At 43.1% G+C, this 7,618-nt stretch overlaps 1 protein-coding gene across 1 annotated transcript in view; it reads left to right on the top strand.

The window, feature by feature from the left end:
• ANKMY1 (ankyrin repeat and MYND domain containing 1) overlaps positions 1–7,618 on the top strand; it is a 69,176-nt gene that overhangs the window by 50,530 nt on the left and 11,028 nt on the right. The gene's annotated exons all lie outside the window — the stretch shown is intronic.

The following is a 7,618-nucleotide window of genomic DNA, read 5'->3' on the forward strand; positions in this document are numbered from 1 at the left end:
CATACCCCCTCATGTTCCCACCCCCACGTTTACCTGCTTATGTCTACCTCGCACACACAGACCCACTCACACATCCATACACACTGACACCCACACCCATCCTCTCCTCACATAAAAACCTGTCACATGTTAACGTGTGTGCACACACACACAGGAACCTGCTGATCCCACCCTCCACACTGAGTCGTCAGCATGCAGTAGCCCCCTACAGTCCCACACAGTCCCCCACTGAGCAACCCCCCAGATGCCTTCCCAGCACACAGTGCTCCGCCCCACACACTTCCACATGCTGTTAGTCCGTTTGCGTTGCTGTAAAGGAACGTCTGAGACCGGGTAATTAGAGAAGAGGTTTAATAGGCTTGTGGTTCTGCAGGCTGCACAGGAAGTACGGTACCAGCATCTGCTTCTGGAGAGACTTCAGGGAGTTTCCACTCCCAGTGGAGGGTGAAGGAAAGCCTGTCCATCACATGGCAAGAGGGGGAGGGAGAGAGAGAAGGCGGGGGTGTCCCAGGCTCTTCTAAACTCCCAGCTCTCATGTAAACTAACTGAGAACTCACTCGTCCCCAAGGGGATGGCACTAAGCTACTCATGAGGGATCCATCCCCACGATCCGGTCACCTCCTACCAGACCCCACCTCCCACAGGGGGCCCGCAGTTCAACATGAGATTTGGAGGGGACACACATCCAAACCACATCACATGCTTATGTCCCCACAAATATTTACCAGCCACATGCCCACCCACACACTCGCACACTCCCCAGCATGTATGCCCTGAAATCCCTCAGCCCCCCCCCCCACAGTTATCTGCACACCTACCCACACACATGCCTGTCCCCACCCACACAGCACACTGCCTCCCCACATCCCACCCGACCACGGTCTGCATACATCTACACACACATATGGACACCCCACACCCACCTCCCAAACTCACTTATGTACTGTCACACATGTGCCCACCCTCGCATAAACCGCCACCCACCCCAACACCTGCCCCGTCCAGCCCCGGCCCTCACTTACATCCCAAACTCACTTATGTACTGTCACACATGTGCCCACCCTCGCATAACCGCCACCCCACCCCAACACCTGCTCCGTCCAGCCCCGGCCCTCACTTACAGACCAGCTCATCCACTGCCACCCATGTCTCACACATGCACACAGCCACAAGCCACCCCCACACACACACACATACTAACCTCTCCTTGACACAAACATAAACTTCCCCCCACCTGGCTCGCCCACCAGTACACATGGATGCACCTTTGCTGAGGCTACTTCATGGCCAAGGTGCCTGCAAGGTGAGGCCTCCATTTGTGTAGAGCCCCACTTGGGGGATATAGGCTCTGCCTTGGGCATGACACCCCTGAGGACACTGGGGTTCTAATCAGGCCTGTACTGGCCCATGGGCGGAGGACCAGGCAGGGAGAGGCAAGTTGAGAAGACCCATGTCTACTGCCTCCTCCTGTCCATCAGAGATAAGGTCCTAAAATGGGGGTGTCACTTACGGAGAAGTATCCCATTGTCCCAACCCCCAGCTCCAGAGCCTTGGCTCAGCGATTCTGCCCAGGGGAGAGAGACACCATAAAACAGTGAGCTTCACACCTCGTCACAAAGAAACCGACTTCGTTTTTAACAGAGCAAAGACAACTTCAAGCCTAATGTTGAGAGGCAATGGGAAGGAGATTGGTAAATTCTCTGGAAATAGACTAAACTATAGAATGGCTAATTGCTAGAGAAAACTAAGAAAAGAGAGAGACAGGAGAGGCCTTCCTGTGGTCGTAACAAGTCTCAGACACCCCAAGGACTGATCTAAAGAGCACACAGCATATAAAGAAACATTTATTCAATAAAATCTTTTAAAACTCAATAAGAACAGAGAATGTCTGTGGTATTAAACCAAGATCTACCTTCCTTTTCACCCTCCCAGCTCAGGGAGGCAGAAACTCTATTCCAGACGGGTACAGCCAAGAACACCAGTAGAAGGGGGCATGGATGTCAATAATTCTCATCCTGCCCCCAGCTACCTGTTGCTGAGGCTAAGTTCCTATTGCTCCAGACTTAGTGTGCCTCCAAGATGGCCAGGAGGTGGTGGCTCCATTCTTATGCTCAGCTTCCAAGATGGCCAGGAGGTGGTACACTAAGAATTACTGGAGGTGATGATGGGCAATATCAAGAAGATTGGTAAACTCACTGGAAATACAGGTGAAACTATCATCTGTCAGCAATTATATACTATAGTTTGTATTACCTATAAAGTATGCTGAAGAAAAATGAGGAAAAATAGCTGGGAAGAGCCCTCCTGTCGTCAGAACAAATTTTGAATACTGACCTTGGGAACTATCCCTTCAATGAGCTCTGATCTAGTTGGATCAGCCTAGGAAGCCATTTATATACCCAGGGCACTGTTGCAAGTTATGAACAGTCAGCCAGCAATTATCAGAACTAAACAGGAGCGTATGCTCATGGAAGGAGACAGTCAAAGAGATCCTTGTCCAAACCACTGTCACCTTAGGGTCACTGTGGACAAACCCAAGGCTGCCTTCCATGAGAAGGAGCATCAGAAGCTTTACACTGCAGGAGAGAAATGGATTTCACGCAATTAACCCAGCTGGTCATTAACCAAATCAGCAAACAGATAGTAATATCCAGCCCTGAGGGAGAAGAATGAAGGAAAATGAACAGCTCCTCAGAGAAAAGTGGGAGACCAACAAGAGAGAAAAAAGGAATGATGAGAAATGAAGAGATCATCAGGGGAAAGTGGGCGCCATCAAGCACACCAATATGTATATAATTAGAGTGCTGGAAGTGGAGGTGAGAGAGAAAGGAGCAGGAAAAATGTTTGGAGAAATGATGGATAAAAACTTTCTAAATGTATTTAAAAATAATTTATGTATCTAGGAAGCTTAATGGAGTTTCAAGGAGGATAAAACGGAGATTCGTAAAACAGACATATCAGAGTTAAAATACTGAAAGCCAAGACAAGGAGAAAACATTTAAAGCAGCAAGAGAAAAATTACTCAAAACTTACAAGGGAATCCCAGCAAGATTAACAGCTAGCCGGCATCTCATCAGAAGAAATTGGTTGGGGGATGGTCAAGATGGCAGATAAGAAGCATTTCATGCCCGCTTTCTCCACTTAGTAGAACCAGAACAGTGTATAGACAGTCACACTCCAAGTACTTTATCCAAGAGAGAATGCTGGAACTCAACAGAGAAGTGACAGGGGACATCAAAAGTGGGGGAGGAGAAGGAGAGGCAGCCTCTCTGACTGGGTTCGGCTGGGCACCAGGAGTGAATTCCCAGTGTAGGGAAGAGGTGAGGAGTAGATTTCCAGTGGCCCACTTCCTCACCGTGGAATCATGCAATCCTGGCAGGACAATCCCTTGACCCTCCCAACCCTTGAAGCTAATATAGGAAGCTTCCAGGAGGCTGTGGGATGGAAGAGCTCCAGGAAGGAAGGTTGCACTGGGCTCCACAGCCTTTCTGAGACCTAAGTGGCCTCAGCAAGTCACCATTTTCAAAACTAGCCTCTGGAAAACTACATTCTGTCCTGGGACCCACGGGCCCTGGGACTATGGAGTATTATGGAAACTCAAGTTGTCACTGCTGGGACGGGAGCAAGCCAGGTATGCTCCCACAGCAGGGGGTAAGAACTGAGCAAGGCCTGGGTGGCAGTGGCTGGTGCTGGGAAGTGAGCACTTCTGTGATCTGAGACAGGGATGTAAGTGGGCTGGAGTTCAGTGGCACAATCTCGGCCCACTGTAACCTCTGCCTCCTGGGTTCAAGTGATTCTCCTGCCTCAGCCTCCTGAGTAGCTGGGATTACAGGCGCGCACCACCATGCCTGGCTATTTTATTGTATGTTTAGTAGAAATGGGGTTTCACCATGTTGGTCAGGCTGGTCTTGTATTCCTGACCTGATGATCTGCCTGCCTCGGCCTCCCAAAGTGTTGGGAATTACAGGTGTGAGCCACCACGCCTGGCCACCAAAAAGAAATTTTTGAGATCCCAGATAAAGAATTTGAAATACTGATTTTTAGGCCAGGTGCGGTGGCTCACACCTGTAATTCCAACACTGGGAGGCTGAGGCAGGCAGATCATTTGAGGTCAGGAGTTCCAGACCAGCCTGGCCAACATGGTGAAACCTCGTCTTTACTAAAGTACAAAAATGAGCTGGGTGTGGTGGTGCATGACTGTAATCCCAGTAACTCGTGGGGCTGAGGCAGGAGAAATGATGAACCCAGGAGGCAGAGGCTGCAATGAGCTGAGATCATGCTACTGCACTCCAGTCTGGGTGGCAGAGTGAGACTCTGTCTCAAAAAAAAAAAAAAAAAAAAAAAAAAATCGAAATAATTGATTTTAAAGGATCTAAAATACAAGAGAACACTGAACAAACAATACAAAGAAATTAGAAAAACAATTAAGGATATGAATGAGAAATTTATCGAAGAGACATTTTAAAAAATAACCAGACAGAAATTCTGGAACTGAAGAATTCGTTGAAGGAAATACAAAATACATTTGAAAGCATCAACAATAGACTAGATGAGACAGAGGAAATCTCAAAACTTGAAGACAGGTCTTTTGAAATAATCCAATCAAACAAAAGTAAAGATAAAATAATAAAAACAAATAAAGGCTTCATGATATTTAGAACAACATAAAGCAACTAAATTTGCAAATTACTGGTATCCTTAAGGGCAAAGAAACAAAGGATTAGAAAATGTATTAATGAATTAGGGCCAGGTGTGGTGGCTTACACCTATAATACCAGTGCTTTGGGAGGCCAACGTGGGAAGATTGCTTGAGGCCAGGAATTTGAGACCACCCTGGGCAATATAGCAAGACCCTATCTCTACAAAAAAGAAAAAAAATAGCTGGGTATCATGGCATGCACCTATAGTCCTAGCTGCTTGGGAGGCTGGGCCCAGGAATTTGAAGTTACTGTGGGCTAGGATTGTGCCACTGTACTCCAGCCTGGGTGACACAGCAAGACCCTATCTCTAAAAATAAATAGTTTTTTTTTTTAAAGAAAACTAATTTAATGAAATAATAGATGAAAACTTCTCAAGTCTAGCAAGAGATATGGACATTCAGATAAAGGAAGTTCAAATGAACCACAGGAAGATACAACAATAAAAGATCTTCTGCATGGCACATTATAGGCAGACCGTCTAAAGTCAAAGAAAATCTTAAAAGCAGCAAAAGAAAAGCATCTAGTCACCCATAAAGGAAGTTCCTTAAGACTAACAGATTTATCAGCAGAAACCTCACAGGCCGTAAGAGAATGGGATGGTATATTCAACATGCTGAAAGAAAAAAACCCTGTCACCCAAGAATACTATATCCAGCAAAATTATCTTTCATAAATGAAGGACAAATAAAATCACCCCAGACAAACAAATGCTGAGGTAATTCATTACTACTAGACCAATTCTACAAATGCTCAAGGGAGTCCTAAACGTAGAAGTTAAAGGACAACATTTACTATTATGAAAACACACCAAAGTATAAAAGTCACTGGCAAAGTAGTTATACAAAGGAGGAAGAGAAATAACTCAAATGCTACCACTATAGAAATCCACCAAAGCACAATGCCAAACTATAAGAAAGGAACAAGAAGTATATGAACAACCAGAAAACAACATGATGGGAACAAAGCCTTAGGTATCAAGAATAACCTTAAACATGAACAAATTAAAGTATCCTCTTAAAAGATAGAATAGCTAAGTGGATTAAAAGTGATCCATGATCCAAAAATGATTCTGCTTACTAGAAACTCACCTTATCATTAAAGACATATAGACTGAAATAAAGGGATGAAAAACGATATTCCAAGCAAACATAAACCAGTAGTGAGCAGGAGTAACTAGGTATACTTATATCAGATAAAATGGACTTTTAGTCAGGAAGAGTGTAAAAAAAAAAAAATCATTAAACGGATCAATCTAGCAAGAGGATATTATAACCCTAAATATATATGCACCCAACACTGGAGCACCCAGATTCATGAAGCAAATATTACTAATCTAAAGGCAGATATATACTGCAATACAATAATAATGGGGGTCTTCAATACCACATTTCTCAGCGTTAGGCAGATTATCTAGACAGAAGATAAACAAACATTGGATTGCAACAGGACATCAGACCAAATGGGCCTCACAGACATTTACAGAACATTTTAGCTAACAAATGCAGAATATACTTTTCATCAGCACATGGAACATCCTTCAGGATAGACCATATGTTAGAGAACAAAACAAATCTCAACAAATTTAAAAAATCAAAATCATATTAGGTATCTTCTCAGACCACTATGGACTAAAATGAGAAGTCTGCCAAGAAAAACTCTGTAAACTATACAAATACATACGCTATTGAAATATGTATACTATACACATATTTATATACAAATATATACAACTATGTGTATACAAATTTGCAAACATAGAAATTAAACATGTTTCTGAATGAATATTGAATCAATGAAGAAATTAAGATGGAAATAAAAAAATGCATTGAAACAAATGAAGATGGAAGCACAATATACCAAAACCTGTGGGATACAGCAAAAACAGGGCTAAGAGGGGAAGTTTATAGCAATAAATGCCTACAGCAAAAAATTAGAAAGATTACAAACTAACAATCTAACAGTGCACCTCAAGAAACTAGAAAAGCAAGAACAAATCAAATCTAAAATTAGAAAGTAAATAAAGATCAGAGCAGAACTAAATGAAATAGAGAAGTACAGAGAATCAATGAAATAAAAAATTGATTCTTTAAAAAGTTGGAAACAAGATGGTAAACTGCTAGCTAGACTAACCAAGAAGAGAGAATTAATTTCTCCTTTCATATCTTATTTGAAGAAGTGAATCTCTGTAAATAAAATCAGAAATGAAAAAGGAGATATTACAACTGATACCACAGAAATACAAAATAGCATCAGAGACTAGATGACAAACTGGAAAACCCAGAGGAAAATGGATAAATTCCTGGAAACATACAGTCTACCAAGATGGAATGAGGAATAACTAGAAAACCTGAACAGACCAATAATGAGTAGCAAGGTTGAATCAGCAATAAAAAGTCTCTCAACAAGGAAAAGCCCAGGACCAGATGGATTCACAGCTGAATTCTACCAAATATATAAAGAAGAACTAATACCAATCCTCCTGAAACCATTCCAAAAAATTGAGGAGGGACTTCTCCCTAACTCATTCTATCAGGCCAGTGTCACCCTGATATCAAAAGCAGACAAGGACACAAGCAGCAAATCTACAGGTCAATATTCCTGATTAATCTAGATGCAGAAATTCTCCATACAGTACTAGTAAGCCACATCCAACAGCACTTTCAAAAGATTAGGTGAGGCTTATACCTCGCATGCAAGGATAGTTCAACATACGCAGATTAATAAATGTGACACATCACATAAACAGAATGAAGGACAAACACCATACAACCATCTCAATAGATGCAGAAAAAACGCTAGATACAACTCAACAAGTCTTCATGATAAAACCTTTTTTTTTTTTTTGAGACAGAGTCTTGCTCTGTCGCCCAGGCTGGAGTGCAGTGGCATGATCTCAGCTCACTGCAACCTCTGCCTCC

The sequence above is a fragment of the Colobus angolensis genome, unplaced genomic scaffold, assembly GCF_000951035.1.
Source record: "Colobus angolensis palliatus isolate OR3802 unplaced genomic scaffold, Cang.pa_1.0 Scaffold82, whole genome shotgun sequence".
Taxonomy (NCBI): domain Eukaryota; kingdom Metazoa; phylum Chordata; class Mammalia; order Primates; family Cercopithecidae; genus Colobus; species Colobus angolensis.